Source organism: Armigeres subalbatus, chromosome 2, assembly GCF_024139115.2.
Source record: "Armigeres subalbatus isolate Guangzhou_Male chromosome 2, GZ_Asu_2, whole genome shotgun sequence".
Lineage (NCBI taxonomy): Eukaryota > Metazoa > Arthropoda > Insecta > Diptera > Culicidae > Armigeres > Armigeres subalbatus.
The window spans coordinates 239821885-239840442 of record NC_085140.1 but is presented as its reverse complement, the minus strand read 5'-3'; the positions used below and the strand labels follow the sequence as shown (position 1 = coordinate 239840442).

The 18558-nt window shown below is 41.4% G+C and overlaps 1 protein-coding gene and 1 long non-coding RNA gene across 4 annotated transcripts in view; both read right to left on the bottom strand.

Annotated features, from left to right (window-relative positions):
- Nucleotides 1–18558, bottom strand: part of LOC134211978 (discoidin domain-containing receptor tyrosine kinase B) — an 802844-nt gene that overhangs the window by 605579 nt on the left and 178707 nt on the right. The gene's annotated exons all lie outside the window — the stretch shown is intronic.
- Nucleotides 16522–17788, bottom strand: LOC134216074 (uncharacterized). Its single transcript, XR_009980467.1, has 4 exons — nt 17578–17788; nt 17435–17513; nt 17312–17378; nt 16522–17235 (listed from the first exon to the last, which is right to left on the bottom strand). It is a non-coding gene; the product is annotated as an uncharacterized LOC134216074 (long non-coding RNA).

Here is an 18558-nt window from a genome sequence, read left to right as displayed (position 1 = left end):
CAGGTCAGTCCAGGTCAGTCAGGTCCAGTCCAGATCGAGTCGGCTCCAGTCAGATCCAGTCAGGTCAGTCAAGGTCGGTCAAAGTCGGTCCAGTCAATCCAGTCAGTCAGGTCAGATCCAGTCCGATCGGTCAGGTCAGTCCAGGTCAGTCGGTCAAGTCGGTCCAAGATCGGTCAGGTCAGTCCAGGTCAGGTCAAGTCCGATCAGGTCAGGTCCAGTCCAGCCCAGTCCGATCAGTCAGTCAATCAAGGTCAGCAAGTCAGGCGAAAGAGTCGTCCGGTCAGTCAGATCAGTCAGTCCGATCCAGTCCAGGTCAGTCCAGATCCAGTCCAGATCGGTCAGATCAGTCCAGATCCAGTCCAGGTCAGTCCAGATCCAGTCCAGATCCAGTCCAGGTCAGTCAGGTCAGTCCAGGAGTCAGTCCAGGTCAGTCCAGGTCAGTCCAGATCCAGTCCAGATCGGTCCAGATCCAGTCCAGATCCAGTCCAGATCGGTCAGATCCAGTCAGTCAGTCCAGTCGAGTCCAGTCAGTCGGTCCAGATCGGTCCAGATCCAGTCAGATCCAGTCAGTCCAGGTCGGTCCAGTCCGGTCAGATCCAGTCCAGATCCAGTCAGTCCAGTCAAGGTCAGTCCAGGTCAGTCCAGGTCAGTCAGGTCAGTCCAAGTCAGTCCAGGTCAGTCCAGATCAGTCAGGTCAGTCCAGGTCCAGTCCAAGTCAGTCCAAGTCGGTCAAGATCCAGTCAGGTCAGTCCAGGTCAGTCCAGGTCAGTCCAGATCGGTCAGATCCAGTCCAGTCAGTCAGATCCAGTCAGATCCAGTCAGATCGGTCCCAAGTCGATCCAGATCGGTCAGTCCAGATCCAGTCAGATCCAGTCCAGATCCAGTCCAGATCCAGTCCAGATCAGTCAGGTCGAGTCAGATCAGTCCAGATCCAGTCCAGTCGGATCAGATCCAGTCCGATCGAGTCAAATCAGTCCGATCCAGTCCAGATCCAGTCCAGATCAGTCCAGATCGGTCCAGATCGATCTAATCCAGGTCAGATCCAAGTCAGGTCAGTCCAATCCGGTCCAGTCAGATCCAGTCCAGATCCAGTCCAGGTCAGTCCAGTCGGTCAGATCCCGGTCCAGGTCAGTCAAGTCAGATCCAGTCCAGATCGATCAGTCCAAGTCGATCCAGTCGATCAGTCAGTCGATCCAGTCAGTCCGTCCAGTCCAGATCCAGTCAGTCGGTCCCAGTCCAGATCAGTCCAGTCAGTCCAGTCGATCCAGAGTCAGTCCAGGTCCAGTCCAGATCAGGTCCAGTCGAATCAGTCCGATCCAGATCGAGTCCAAGGTCGATCGATCAGTCAAGTCAGTCCAGATCGAGTCAGGTCAGTCCAGGTCAGTCAAAGATCAGTCCAGTCCAGTCAAGTCGGTCCAAGTCAGTCCAGATCCAGTCCAGGTCCAGTCCAGAGTCGGGATCCAGTCAATCAGTCCAGAGTCAGTCAGTCAGGTCAGTCCAGGTCAGTCAGGTCAGTCCAGATCGATCAGTCAGGTCAGTCCAGATCAGTCCAAGTCCAGTCCAGGTCAGTCCAGATCCAGTCAGGTCAGTCCAGATCCAGTCCAGGTCAGTCCAGGTCAGTCCAGATCCAGTCAGTCAGGTCGGTCAGAGTCGATCCAGTCCAGGTCAGTCAGGTCGGTCCAAGTCAGTCCAGATCCAGTCCAGAGTCAGTCCAGTCCGGTCCAGATCCAGTCAGGTCCAGTCCAGGTCAGTCCAGGTCCAGTCCAGTCAGTCAGTCGATCCCAGTCCAAGTCAGTCCAAATCCAGTCAAGTCAAGTCCAGGTCAGTCAATCCAGTCAGTCAGATCCAGTCCAGGTCAGTCAAGTCCGAGTCAACCAGAGTCATCAGATCAGTCCAGATCCAGGTCAGATCAGTCAGTACAGGTCAGTCAAGTCAGTCAGATCCAGTCCAGATCCAGTTCAGTCCAGTCCAGATCGGTCGGTCCAAATCCAGTCAAATCGGTCCGGATCAAATCCAATTTCAAGTCAAGTCCAAATCAGTCAAATCGATCCAAGTCAATCCAAATCCAATCAAAATCCAATCAAAATCCAAATCCAATCCAAATCCAAAACCAATCCAAATCCAGTCCAAATCCAATCCAATCCAAATCCAAACTACGGGTTCTTTGTTGCATATTGGTTCACTATTTTTTTCTTTCAGCATTTTGTCTTAATGACCAGCCCACCGGAGGCTGCCATATTTATTAAAAAAGTTTCTTCTGATCCATGTTCTAGCATTAACTCTGAAATATCTGACTGATATCTTTTGCACCTTTATCATTCATCAAACCTCTCTCTCTCGGGAATACTAAAACACTGGAGCCCTCTAGTTTAGTCATTAATTCCAGTTTCTTGTTTGTTTCGCTTCTTCCTAAATTATAATCATTCGCATCAAATCGAAACATTAAACTTAGGATCCTTTCACTTTTACATTCTTTCTTATATTATTAAGACCAAAATAACTTTATTGAACAAAAAAAAGGCAAAAGATTTTTCTTCCTTTAATTATGCTTTTTGCATTTATTATGCCTAAAATAACCAATACATAGTTCGGTTTACCATTTTAGTCATAATCAAAAGCAAGTGATGCAGTAGTCGAAAATTTCTCCTATCACTGATACCCTACTAAGCTACCAGTAAATCAAATTTGTGTGCTCAAGTTGCTTTCCGATCTAAATAATGACGGCTTCAGTAGTTTATTGTCGAAGCTAAAGGAGAGAGCAAAAGTCATCCATAAATACACTTATTAGGGTCATAGGTGATATCGATTCCGACAGAACATGATGTACGGTACGCTTCGTTTCGAATCATCGTTCTGATCCTCTTTCGATGCGAAACATTGGTTAGCTGCAGTGATAGCGACCAGAGCAGACCAAACTGTGGAGCATCAAAGCCCCAGTCAGTGACGACTAACGAACAACGGCGCAAAGAGATGGTCCTTCATGTAACGACGACGAGTGAGTGGCTGCTGCAATCAGAGATTGAAAATCCAATGGAAAGTAAGATAAGAGAAACAAAGATCGACGACGACGGCCGGCATACAGGCTGGAGTGAAGTGCTCGGAATGATGAATGGGAAAAATTCATTCGGAACTTGGACAGATGACGATGACGATTCAAATCCAAAGCGGAATGAGGTGGAAGAAGTACAAACAGTCATGTTGCATATGACAGTCAAGTGATGTTAATTTAATTAGCTTGACTATCAGTTTGCTCAGCATGATACAGCATCCATGGGGTTTCGGATGAGTGAACATTAAACAGCTTACGAGAGTTGGCTTCGAAAAGATTTATGAAGGCGCGTACAAAATCATCGCTTCGTGATGCAGCATTCATTGGAAGTGAAGTAAGAAGACATATGAGAGTCATCGATAAACTGTGCGATTATTAAATTTGGAGTTCCTTCTTGAGCTCCGTAACCCACAACGCTGCTGTTTCTAAATGTTTTCCCTGGGTGCTTGACGCAAGTTCCACGACATTCTAAATCAATTTCATTAAGCCAATTTGACAAGCCATTATACTACCCAATAGACAAAGTCACATCGGAACGCAGATTACACAGACAATTTAAATTGTTGTCTTTTGCTGTCACCCACCGTCACGACTAAGCCCGCGCCACACCACGATCGACGTCGTGACCCTCAACAAACCAAAGTCAGTCGGCGGTATTACATTTCTAAACTACTTTCTTCTGTCGGTCGGTGCTCGCTCTACTCCACTTTTCCTTCGGTTCGGATGTAATTCGATATGCATTCAAGTGACAAACATTGTGTCCCTTCTTCCAGCAGTCCAACATGTGGGTGATCCGAATTAAGGAAAACGTAGAAACAGTTTTGCGTTTTGAATAGATTTTATACGGGCACACTCATTTTTCCACCTTTGGTTTGCAATGACTTGTGTCAGATGACTTTCACTTGGCAAAAATAGCTTTTCTATGTTTTTTTGTCATTGGAATAAGATGCTGAAAATTTTACAAGCTTCTCAGAATACAATTCAACAATCTCGAAATATTCAAGTTTTATTTAAAGAGGAATATTGATGAGTTGATAACAGTTTGATTTTGTAAAGATAGGATGACGTGCATAAAAATTACATATGCAGAACTTTTGAGAAAGATCGGAAAAGTCAGGGTTTTTTTTAAACTTGTTCTTGTGGAAATCAGAAATTTAGTTGTTATCACTTTCCAAAGATTGAGACTAAAATCGCATTGAAGAGTTGAGATATTTGGAACACCCTAAAGCACACTGTTTTAACTTCTTTGTGCTTCATTTCTTGCTCGTTTTGCCTTAAGTTTGTTATGTTTATTTACAAATAAATTATAATAGCATTCATGTGGTACGTGAACGTACTAGCTAGCGACAGAGGGGATATAAATATACTTAAACATGACAAGTGACTAGAACTTAGTGCACAGTCAGTCGGTGCAATATCCGAAATACGGTTCGACAGTGGGCGGTTGGCATCCAAATCCAATGGTCGGAAGAATAGAATCAAGCTCAATTGGGTCTATTCATGGCTGTCAAATTGGTAGCTCAAGCTGAGTTATGGCTTGTTTTGACTCGGTTCGGTAGCGTGTAATTGAGATTGTCGGAATTTTTGGGGACACATGGAAGTCCCAATGAAATCATGGGGAATAATGAAGTACATTTTGTTTAAGAAGAATCAATATTCTTCCTGCCTCATCGGTGAAAAGCAAATCAAACCAAGCAGAAGGTTGTACGGTCTCCACTTTAAAATGTGCGGAAAATTTTCTGGAATTTCCTAGACGTCTGTGGTTTACAAATCCAAAAATGATAACTTTTTTCATTAACCTCGCAGTTTAAAGTTGTGGAAAGCGGTGTTAGTAACTGGAAATTAAGAAGAAGAATATTTATGGAAATATTTAGATTTGAACTTGAAATCGGGCTACCATTGTTCAACAATCTCAACAATTATATGAGCCGTGAGATGACTATGAATGTCGAAAAAGTACAGGAGTAGTCTAATTAAAAATTAATCAATAAACTTCCAATTTTGGAAACATGACCGACATATTCAATGCAACGCATCCATCAGAGCCACACACTTCAATCAGCGCGCAGAGTAACAAAGGAAACCAACGCTCGCGTCCACGTCCCATACCAGCAACGGGGCTGCTGAGCACACACCGCCGATGACAACGCCTTTTCAATTTCTCGCCCTTCACTGTGTTAAACCTGGCGTGATTGTCAATGGTGACACCGCTGACAGAGCACATTTCCGTTCGTTGACGATTTTGCTGTTGCCTCCACTCAACCGGCAGCCAACCTGCAAATCCTGAATCAATTCCACCCATATCGATCGAACGTCATCGTCGCCTCCAATGGGTCCCTTTGTTCACACGGGCGGGTGCAAACTCAAGCCCCCGACGCGTCGTCAGTTCGAGGTCCCAACAAATTATGTTTCTCTCGCGACTCGCGGTGCTTTTTTCCCCCAGGGCTGACTTTTTACGGCATGAGGCCATCCGGTGATGCATTGATGATTTTTCTTTTTACTATTTATGGCTTTGCCACACTTTGGCTCCGGCTTTACTGACGTGAAGTGGTGTGGTGCAAACGGATTTTATTCATGGTTCAATCAGTGCGTTGACACGTGTCAAAACTGTGGCAATGGTGCACTGGCGAGTGGCACATTGAAAGGCAGCATAAGTTTACGCTGGAACTGTCGGTACGTGTTGGATTCGGTTTTGGATCATTTGTTTCAGGAGGAAGTCGAGTGCCAGGCAACGTTATTTCAAGTACAGCAGAAGCCGAGCAAAATCTCCATGTAGTAAATGTAAAGTGTGTCAAGCACTGTACAATGGTTTAAAATCTGGATGTTATCGTAGGTTGGAATGTGTTCTGAATACAATCAAATCGGCAGACTTAAGGCCCCCGCACGATGGATGTGTTTGCATACGTTTTGATAGTTTTTCCATGGGAAAGCTAATCAAACGCACTACACAAACGTCAGAAAATTATTTTGGTTATAAGATAAAGATTGTTGCTTCGGTTCCCTTTGTTCTGCTCTCCGAAACATGTTGGGTAGTCGGCAAAAGATGTTGTAACTAAAATATATAAAATATATACGTATCCATTCTGCGTATTCTGATTGTAGATAATGTCATTGATTTGCCCTCTTGTACGGGTGACGCAACGGAAACCTTTATTAAATGTGGAGGATTTTGTGAGTCATAATTTCATTCTTTCTGCCGACGCACTCGAGATGGTGAAGAATAATTATCAAGTTGTTGAATCCGTCCTTCGTGCACCTCGTTGATGAATAAAATGCGTTTCCGGAATACCGTTCGTGACGCCCAGCAGGCTGGACATGAACAAGTAATGGATGTTGAAATTCAGGCTTACCATAAATCTGACTGATACTGACCAAAATCTAAAACCTAAGAATAATTCCGCCAAATTTTTCGTTACGCTCGGAAATTAAGACCAAAAGAACGGCGTAATTCGTGCGTTATTTGTCAAGGATTCCAACAGATGTTTTGATAAAAATAAACGCCCTTTTTATGTTTCTGAGAGGTATGCATATGGAAAGAGTATTTATTTCATAAAAGCGTTTGGAAAACAACGGCATGCAAATAGTTTGTTTGGTTCATTTTCAGATTCAACTTTTTGACCACATCCCTGATTGAAACATTGGGATTCCGCTTAAACGCTTTCACGATACGCTTGTGATCCTCATCACCAATAAAACACCTATTCTGATCGCTTATCTTCTTCCGTTTAATAATACAACACCCTTTAACTTGTTTTCTTATTCAATTTAAAGTTCTTCAGAGTTCCAAGGCCAGTGGCACTTGGCAGGGGGAAGGAGCAAGATGGTCACTAGGGTGGTTCAAAAAATCGATTTTGCTCCACAGTGCTCATCTGATTCTTTACCATGTTCTGAGTGTCCTCTGAAAATTTGAGCTCATTTGGATTAAAATTGATTTAGCACAAGCTGTTTCAAGTTTGCATGCAAATTAGTATGGGGAAATTATTTTTTTCATTATACTGTTAATGACACTTCCCCATTAAGCGCAGGTTAAAAGAAAACCTACAGAGTTAAAAGGAATACTCAACAGCTTTCACCCAACGAAAACCGCATGTTGATTAAGCGCCCCAATAATTAGTAATCGAATTTAAACTATACCGTAGTTTTCTGGAGCTAATTGCATAACTCACCAATAGGCAACATTGCTGCTCGTGGCGCGAAAGATAGCACACACAAATTCAGGCTACTATGTTGCACTGCACATTTCAGTGATGCCCTCAAAGAAGTTTAACGATCATGACTAAAGATTCGCAACCTGTCTTAAAATCGATTACTAATTATTGGGGTGATTAATCAACATGCGATTTTCGTTCGGTGAAAGCTGTTGAGTATTCCTTTTAGCTATGTAGGTTTTCTTTTTACCTGCGCTTAATGGGGGAACGTCATTAACAGTATAATGAAAAAATAAATTTCCCCATACTAATTTACATGCAAACTTGAAACGGCTTGTGCTAAATCAGTTTTAATCCAAATGAGCTCAAATTTTCAGAGGACACTCAGAACATGGTAAAGAATCAGATGAGCACTGTGGAGCAAAATCGATTTTTTGAACCACCCTAATGGTCACCCTTAAGGTCACCCTTAAATACTTTCCATGCGCCAGAGGTGAGCCAGCCAAGGGCTGAAAACCTCTTAAATAAAGACGATAATAATAATAATACTTTCCATTGGCAAATTTGGATTTGAATAGACTTACACTTTAAAATTTGAGTAGAACTGGTTAATGAATAAAAATGGTTGACAAAAAGGAAACTATGACGTATTATAACAAACAATATAGTTAAAATAACTCCATTCCAGAAATAACTTCGGGAAATCCAAGTAAACCTTGGTTGTAATAATTCAGGTCCAGGTGACGTTAAGTGCGCTGCTCCTTGGAGGTAATTAAAACGGCTTGAGGAAGGAAATTCAACCCAAAAGTCGTGATCAAGCCTTCTCTCTTCTCTGGTCATGATAATTCAGATCGGAAAAAAAATTCCGAGACTGTTCAAATTTATCCGACCACAGATCCAGATACACAGAAAAATCAATTAAACAATGATAATCAGAAATAATCAGAAAGCTGAATATCATCTTTCTTCTTCTTCTTCACTGGCCTTACATCCCCCACTGGCCTTGCAGCTTAGTGTTCATTAAGCACTTCCACAGTTATTAACTGCGAAGTTTCTAAGCCAAGTTACCATTTCTGCATTCGTATATCATAAGGCTGACCCGATGATACTTTTATGCCCAGGGAGGTCAAGACTATTTCCAATCCGAAAATTGTCTAGACCGGCACCGGGAATCGAACCCAGCCACGCTCAGCATGGTCTTGCTTTGTAGCCGTGCATCTTACCACATGACTAGAATAGCGTACTGAGTGGTCGTGTTTGGCCGAATATGTAATTAAAAATTACCTTAGATTAAGAGTTGTAAAAAGTAAGACATGAGAAGTAGGAAGTGAGAAGTGAAAAGTAGGAAGGGAAAAGTGAACTGAAAACAGAGAACTTCTTCTTTCGTCCTTTTTCTTACTTCCTTCTTCCTTTTGCCTTCTTCCTTCTTAATTTTTCTTCCTTTTTCGTTTGTCCTTCTTTCTGCTTCAATCTTCTTGCTTCCTTGTATCTTCTTCTTTTTTTCTTCTCTCGGCCTTTTTCTTTCTTCTTTTTTCATCTGCCTTCTTCCTTTTTCTTTCTTCCCCCTTTCATCTTCCCTCTTCCTTCACCCGTCTTCCTTATTCCGTCTTCCTTCTTCCCTATTTCTTCTTCCTTCCATTTTTCTTTCTACTTCCTTTTTCCTTCTTCCTTGATTTTTTATTCTTACTGCATCCTTCTTTTTTTGTTTCGCTATCTCTTCTTCATTCGCTATCCCACTTATCACTTTTCACTTCTTACCAATAACTTCAAACTACTTAGGCCGATACAAATATTTAAAAACTATTCTGTCCCCCCTCCTCTTGGATTTTGACGTGTAGGATTACGTCTTTCCGGAACATAGGGGGGTCATTCTGCATTTTCAAATCTGAGACCGTCACGAAAAGTGGTCAGGAAGTATAGGCACTGAAAAATCGGTAAACCAACCAATCGCGTATGTGCATCGCAAGCACAGACATCAAAATCGTGCAACTTACGGGGTCGATTCCAATCCTCAGTTCAATTAAATTTTCTCGGAGAGCGGGCACAACGATGACGCCCGTAGCAGCAGTCTCAGCAGAAAGCGGAACATCGAGAGGCCATCGCCAAAAACAACAATCTTCGGACTATCGTTTAGTTACTGTTAGTGGCGCATTGTTCTTCTCAGGATCAAAATTTTATGAGAAAAAATATTTGATTGCAAAAATGGCATTGATTACGGTCTCCGGATACCAGTGGTGCCACTGAGAAAGTTTTCTTAATAGTGGCTATTAAGCAGAAAAGTGAAATTTTTACGCAAGGTACGGACTATCGCTTGTTTGCTATAGACCTATGCAGAAGTTCATCAAATTCACTCACCCGATGGATTTTGACATTAAAGCGAGTCGTCCACTCGAACAAAAGTTCATTTTGCGTTCATTGTGCGACCCACTCAAACGTCATAATTTCTTGGAGGAGTTCATTTTGAGTTAGTCTATGAATGATTAGAAAGGCGCATTGTGGATCAAAATCGATTCTTGTCAAATCTACCATTGTACACAAGAGAAGGTAGAGCCGAAATATTTTCTTCAAAATGCACATCATAACCGCTTGGTGACGGTAGGAATATATAGCAGTAAAAGTGCGGGAAGTAAACAATGATTACGTCTCACATCATTGAGTTGCAGTCAAATGAGATTTTCCCAAGATTCTGAATTCGGTATACTTGCTATTTATTATTGGAAAGGTGCGTCATTGGAAACAAAATCATCTTTTTACACGAGAGAAGGTTGAGCCGAGACAAAATTTTGCAAAAAATGCAAATCATAATCACTTGGTGACGGGCAAAATTCTTTGTCGGTAGCAGCCCATGCGCTCCTTGCAGGGAGACGTTGCAAAACAATGTATTAGAATGGATGACGTATATCGTGTTCCAGCGGCAAATCATAAATTGGCTGACAGTGGCATCAGTAGTGGAAATTCATTTCAAAATTTTGATTTCCGGCGTGCGCGGTACGAAAATTCCTCTCCTCTTTGAGTGGGACTGTGGCCCTGAAAAGGGCCGTTTTAAGTGAAGCTACTTCCTCGTTCATTCACTAGGAGCTGACCCTGACTGGTGACGACTTTGGAACCCTCCGAAACGGCGGGCTTGGCCAGCTCGACACGCACGAAGATGTCGTTTACGAGGCTGTTTATAATGCTCGACGCCTTCGATGAGACACCCTTGATGATGTTTCTCTGAGCCTTGCTGCCGCCGCTTGTAGCAATTATCGTCGCTGCCACCGCCCGTAGCAACCATCATCGCTGTTGCCTTCTTCGCAGCCTTTTCACCGCCGGTGATGTCTGGTTGGCGCTGCGATGCAATTATCCAACCGATTTTCCGAGAAAACCAGACTTCGGCTGGTCAGAATACGTTTGGATGGAGTCCGAGGCACCACTCCTTTGGGAGCGGTATCATTGGCATCGGCTTGCTTGCTCCGTCTTTATTTCTTTCGATGCCAGTGCTTTCGTACATAACCAGGGACTCTTCTTCTTCTTCTTTTACTTCTTCAAAGTGCAAATTATTATCGCTTGGTGTCGGCAGCAGCGCAAGCGCTCTTCGGAGGGGATGCTGCAAAAATTGATCCGCATGGATGATGTCTATCGCGTTTTAGCGGTAACTTATCGAGTGGCTGACATTGGGGTCAGTAGCAATGAAACGAAATTTTCTCTAGATTCTGCTTCGGTTTTGTCTCTACTTGTGATTGGGAAGGTGCATTACTGAAAACAAATGGGTTCTTTTCAGAATCATAATTTTACACGAGAGAAGATTGAGCCGAGACAAATATTTTTCAAAGTACAAATCATAAGCTGTGTTGCTGCTTGTGATTGGATAGGCGTATTGTGGAAAACAAATTGGTTCATAACCATCATATTAAATGGGAGAAGTTTGAGCTGAGATAGTGTGTTTTGTATAAACATATCCTAAACACATGCTACTTGAATTTTATACTATTATGCTACTGTTGTTTATAGTACGCTTTGCCATAATTTTTCATTTGATAATTTATGTTTTTACATGACTTATTGTACTGCGTACAGCCATTTTAAATGCGAATGCAGCTGTCAATTATGTATATCTATCTGTCAATAAGGATTAATGTTCCCGTGTTACAATTTCTTCGAGTAGAATTCAACTTAATCCGTTATACTTAATCCGCTGATACGGTCGTAAACTCTGATCATGAAGATTCCGACGCCGGTGAAAATGTGATGCAGTTCGCAAGAGCAGATGTCGATGATGAGCGTGGTGACGTTGAAGAAAACGTGTCTGCTGTCGTTGATGATGGCGAACATATTTTCTTCGCTTTTAACACAAGACAAACCCAATTTCGATCGGGCTGATCGGGAGTTCCAGAAACGATTCGTGGAAAACGATTTCGGTTGCGCATGTGATGTGTGTGCTGGAATCTGGTTCAGAAATGATTTGAAACCAATCTCCAACTCAAATGCTGCCGCGTTACTGGCGACAAATTATTTCGAAACTGTGGAAGGATTTTCGGCGTGTGCTATACGTGTCGAACAAGCCTGAACCGCGGATCAATTCCCACATTGTCGCAATCGAAGGGCTTTACATATCCCAGGTTTCCGTCCAATTTGTCTGCGCAGGACGCACTTACCACAAGTTTGGTGTCTCCCAGGATCTATTTCATGCAGTTTTGTCGTTTGCGGCATACTGCAGGTTTGTGGAAAAGTTATTTTAACTTAAAAATGTATTACATCAAATAAATATATGATTTTCCTAATCTGTTTTCATTAACATGCAACAGGTAGTTTGGCAATTATCGGCGAAATTATCAACATTCCATTCGACGTGGCCCAGATGGTAGGCGAACTTCCCCGCCAACTGGATAACAACTATGCTACCAACGTGTGCATCAAGAAACACTTCATACACAAATCAAGTTACTTGTCTCGCTACGTGAAGAAAGGTACCGTTAAAGCATGGCTGAACTATCTGGTTACTACACCGCTCTACAGGCGGAATGGAATTGTTTTCAATGAAGAAAACTTTGCTGCGATCGGACAAACAAAGCAGACGGATATTTCGGAGGAACGTAGGGCAGTATTCCTTAAAGTCGACGATGAGATGAACGAGGTAGAAATGATGATTGGACAACAACATACACTCATGTGGAACTTGCACCGGCACAAAATCAGAAACCGCTTTCCATTATCTATGATGTTTGCTGAGAAGCTGTGTTTCCCCGATATTGTCGGTGTAGCACCAACTTATGTCGTTTTCGTTTTTGTGGTGTAGCTACACCGGAAAGTGCATAATTTTGCACCACATAAACGAACATTTTCAGTGCAGTCCCAATAAGATTGCGAAAGTATGTGTGACATCGGTCATCTTCCATGCTTCTGTCATATTTGTTTTTGTTCTTGCTGCCTGCTTTGAAATATGTATGTTATTCCAATCATTCTTGTTGGGATTAAATTGAAATTGTATGAATAGTGTCACTCTTATAGACATTTTACTTTTACTTTCTGTTTAATTGCTTCGATTATCTAAAGCTGAACACAGTACTCACTGTCTGACAGATCATGAAAACGATGCATGATATTTCAAAACGAATCAAATGTTGCAAAATTTCACGGCCAATAATTCATTAAGAGCTTCTTTGTTTCTGATGAAAGCATTTAAATATGCAAAAGCATATTCCAATTAATCACAATACAAAACTACAAGTAGATTGATTTTTGGGTTTTCATTGGGAATTCTTGGGCCATTTCAGGTTTTTGAGAAGAATGTTGGATTCTGAGGGAAACGTTTTCACTAATCCTTAATTTGCTATTATATAACAATGCGGCGAACTTCGTTTCGTAAGAGACATACATTTTTCTTGGCACTCACAAATAAAGTGGAAAGTAGAATGTGTTATAAATTAAATTGGTTTCCAAAGTTTTCCAACTTTACAAAATATTGCTTTGCAAAGATATTTATCAAATGAATTAAAAAAAGCTCGAATCAGTTTATACATTCTAAACTCGATTCTAAACTAATCTTGTTATACATGTACATTCGTGATATGTTGATTGAGCTAATAGCCGTTTAAAATTACGCCATTTATTATAATAAATATGATAAAGAGTAACTTGATGCCCATCCACATACATTCAATCTTCAATTCCACTTGTACACGATATTCCTATTAAGATTTATGGCGTAATCTGAATAGGCTATAACACATCGCCTCATCTATTGAATTTTATTTTTAAGAGGTGACCTGGCAGCCATTTGAACATATGTACTGCGACTTTAATATTACAATTCACAAATTATGTTCAATTATGCTAAATACTAAATACAGCTACGTTTTGAATTCCATGGATTAACCAGCAAAGGCTCAACTAAAAGGTGGCCCATGTAATAAAATGTGAGCTGGCAAAGCAAGACTGTAATTATTGCTATTGAGTCATTAGATTCTATAAGATAATAAAAATCAACAAAATCTCAATAGATCAAAGCTGAATATTCAAAATCTGAAAATGTTGTAAAAATCCTTTGCAAATACCAAAAATTCAATTCAATTCAAAAGAGTTTATGGAATGATTCTTCACCTCAAACTAGTTGATTTTTCCAAAAGATACTTCGAAGAACAAGTTCTGATATTGGTTCAAAATTTTGGAACTATTTTCAAGTTCCACAAAAAAACTTGTTTATTAGAATAATTTCATGACTAATAATATATTCAAACCGATGGTCAAGGTAACGAAAGTATAAAATTTAATAGCAGGAACAATTAGTTTAGAATTAGTATACAATACAACTGGTTGAATGTAAGCAATTTCTTTTACCTTGATTCATCGCCTAACTTTTATAAACTAATCGATTAGTAAATGTCCTTCACTGTTTTTAATTATCCTTCTCTCATGACATACATAAAACTACATTTTTATTTATTTTGCATTAGATGATTAGAACTACCATTCCCACTTTAAATATTAAAAAAAAATTCCAACGCGCACCCGGCACATCAAAACCGAAGCCAAAACAAAACAGAATTTGACAGCAACAAGCACGTGGCATGCGGCTGTATTGGTAACACCACCATTCGAACAAGCTACACTCTCGATTTTATGCGTGGTACACTTTCCGAACGGTGCACGAAAAAGTGGGGTTTGAGTGTAGAGCGAAAACCAAAAACGAACAATTTCAGTGCAGAAAGTGTACACCCGGTGCAGCTACACCGCAAAAACGAAAACGACATTAGAATTCGGAAGTCAGGACTTCCGAACCGAGCTTTCTTCCATGTGACAGCGTTCATGATGGCCACTAGCGAGGTGCGGGATCGACGGGGCGCGAAACCGGAGCATATTTTGTATATGCCCATGAAAATCATGCGGCTGCGGGTATCGGAAGGATTGAACAATACATGCATTGGCGTAACTAATGACAAATTCTAGGGGGGGCTAACTTTTTATTTAAACTTTTCTATTTTAACACTCATAACACAGAAAGTTAACCATTTTCGCTCGACTCAACTGATGTATGTATATTGTTCGCAAGTTGGTCTACCAAATATCAATGGACGGTTTAAATATTTCAAATGATATTCATCGACGCTCATCCCAGTTACAAAAATTTAGAAATTTCTAAGGTGTTGCGCTCGCCGTAAATAGAATGTGAAGCACGATCCTGATTTTTAAAGGATTTTTTGATTTGCTTCGATAAATTAGTTAGTTAAAATCTTTTCGCAAGCTTTCAATTCTGTTGCCTGACAACGGCAATCTGACCACAACAAACTAACCTTTCTCTTTCTTCTAGGATGATTTAAAAAAAAATCAGTTTTACATCCCAATATAACTTATTGGTCGTTAATTTTCAATTTAGTTTATAAATTGCAACAAATTAACTTATAGAAGCATTTGTTAACACATAGGAACATTTAACACATCTTTTCTCTCAGTAGGTCTGTTTCACACCTACTGAGACACTTTCACTGGTTCCATTGCTGCAGCGACAATAGGAGTTTAGAGAATTCAAAAGTTTGCGGAGTTTCTAAAATCCATCCGAAGGAATACAAAGTTCTTTCTTATTCGACTTTTAGTTACCTCATCTTGAAATCTAAGAGTTTTACCGAACCTTTCTCAAGAAAGTTACCATGATAATTAAAATGCGCTGCAGCTTTTAGGATTGGTATTAGTTAGGAAGGTTAAGATCATACACTCGATTTAGATAACAGTTACTCACAAAACCCTGGAAAAACTTGAAAATCTCAAGGAATTGTCCATTATCCATTAAGTACTTGTAATACGGGCCCTCCTTAGCCGTGCGGTAAGACGCGCGGCTACAAAGCATGACCATGTTGACGGTTGCTGGGTGCCGGTCTAAGCAATTTTCGGATTGGAAATTGTCTTGGCTTTCCTGGGCATGAAAGTATCATCGTGCTAGCCTCATGATATACGAATGCAAAAATGGTAACCTGCCTTAGAAACCTCGCGGTTAATAACTGTGAAAGTGCTTAATGAACACTAAGCTGCGAGGCGGCTTTGTCCCAGTGTAGGGATGTAATGCCAATAACAAGAAGAAAAAGACTTGTAATACTAATAAATAATATATTTTTTAATTCACTTGTTGATGAGGTATTTCCTTCGGTATTTCATAAGTTATAACGTGTTTTGAGGGGTTCAGATTTTGTCGTGAGCAAGCCTTATAACAATTGCTCGAAGTTCAAAAACTTGAGCGAATAGATTCAACTTGTTGTAATGTTTTGAAGAGAGGGATTGGATAATGAAGACAATATTTTCTCTGAATTTACCCCCGTATATAATCAGTGGACTAGAAATGCTAAATACTTATATGTACAAAGCAACAAATTTTCTAGGGGGGGGGGGCTAGCCAGATCTTAGGTGGGGCTATAGCCCCCCTGTAGTTACGCCAATGAATGCATGCATGAATAAATGCATGGGCACTGCCAACATAACAAGGGCGCAGTCCGCAATATCAACGCCAGGGAACATATTCAAAATTTCAAAATAAAATCTTTTACACTTCACGTAATCCTACATCCAAATGGCGGTCGTGTCTCGGATACAACCTCCGTGGTCCGGTGCTCCGTGGCGACCAAAATGACCGACGAACTTCCGGCAAATTTTTCCTCCCGTACTGGGTCACCAAGTTCAGGTCTAGCGGAATCACTTTTAGGTTTTCGACGGTCTAAAGCTTCGCTAATCGTTGGTTAACTATTGGCGATTTTCTTTTTCCGGGGAACTAAAGCACGCTGAAATATCGATCATTAACAAAAACGGAGCTTTTGCGTTCCTGATCTAACATGTAACTCGCCAGCTCAGGGATTGGGGATCTCGGGGTCGTTTGGAACTGACTTGTCTCTCAAATCTCCAGCTGAGGACAGACCTATTGTGCAGGACCTTTTTGTGGTATACTTACCCACCAATGTTTCGCTAATAGGTCGGCTGTTTGATACGGAAAGCATAATAACAGTTTTACGTTGGGGGAGAATTCCAGAAAGGCGAGGCCTGATAGCTCCGTTTGAGCTCGACAAAGCGGAAAAGAACAAAGTGGTGGAAAAGCTTTACCTCAGGGCTATGCTCTTTAAATAAGCTACCACTGGACATCTTTACAAACTAGTCCTATTTATTAACTACGTCACTTTGGGGTTTTAGTACTTGCGGTTTGTGGTTTGTAGTGGTGTGGTAGGGAACCTCTGGTTCCGAATGGTGGAGGTAGGATCCGACAACGAATGCCGAACTGGTGTTGGATGTTTGCGCCAGACTCCAAGGAGGTTTACAGCAATCGGCGATTACAGCTAGCAACCGGGCGAGATGGTGCGGAATCCAAAGGCGAAAATGCCGCTTTCGCAATGGCGGATGGTTGCAGGGGAGCTTGTCGCCAGGTGAGGGGGTTCCTAGGCGTTCGAACCGTGGGATGCCATCGACAATGGCGTCTTATGGCTGGCATTGGCTTTTGTGCATCGCTCGAGGTGGCTCGTCGTCGCTTTCTCCGGCCGTTTGCTGGGAAAAAGCCCAAAATAAAAGAAAAAGGCCCTTGCCTCGGACCTAACCACACATTAGACCCCTGTGACGTCACTAACAATGATTCCACAATTTTCACAATATTACAATTAATTTTTACCTTTTTCTTATAGTTTCTTCTTGTTTGTCGATGTTTGTGTTTGAACAATTAACTTTTAACAATCGGACTGTAATATACAATTATTTTTAGGACAATTTCAACGCTTACTAACACTGTACATACTTTTTACAATCTTAACTTTTACTAACACAATTTTAATTCGACGTACTACAATTAGCCGTTTTTACTAACGGACTAACACCTAATTAAAGAAACAAAAACACCAAGTTAAAACAATTACACCACATGAGGATTTACTTTCTAACCTCTATTTAATAAAAAGCTACACACGCGCGCACTTCTAGACCGTTCTAGATTCACCAGCCAAAAGAGAACGATTCTGGGATTTATTTCCTATTTATAGGAAACCCAGAATCTAAGGTAAATAAATTTATGCTTTTCGCATTTCCGCAGCCTGTATTTGCGCTATTAACGCTCCACCTGTGGGCTGGAACCATCATTGGCTGATAAAGGCCGGTTCACACCGCACGAATATGAGCTGTCACTCTAGCATGACAGATCGCCGTGAGAGTGAGACAGGCTCAGCTCATACACCAAGTCACTGCGTGAGTGCCAACTATCACAATCGGATGGGATATTTATTTTGATTGAGGCGTATATTGTTTTGGGTGATTGGAGTATTTTGGAATTGTGGAGGAGCCACAAGCTAATAATGGAACCGACGGTTACAAACACCGACTGCCCTCTTGCTGTTGACCCTTTTTCTCTCGCTCCCCATTATTTTTCTCCCTGCCACCTCTTCACACGTTTTTGTCTCACTCGTCTTCCTCCTTTTCATTTCGCCCGGATGTTTTTTTCGCCTTCGTCGTCTTGGAGATGTTAGCCGGTAGCGTAAGTAGTTTACACGGTCAAGCCAGAATAGCCACATAATCAGCATGGTATGTGCCTATTCTCGGACTTGCAGATGCTACATGCAAAGCCTCACAATATTTAATTAGTGTTCGGTTAGAAAGTACCGTACTGTGTAAAACATCATGTAAATCGGTCATAATTGTTATCGTCGGTAACACGGCCAAATCGCATTCAGCCAAACGACATTCGGCCAAATGACCCCAAACCATAAACATCCACTTGGTATTTGTATTAGTGAATGATTCAGCGAGCTTGTTTTGGTCCAACTGTAACAGCAATTCATTGTTTGCACCATGGAAATTAGTTCCATTATCCGAATAAAATTCCAATGGAGTGTATTCAACAAATGCGCCACTTCTAAATGAATAGCTCGT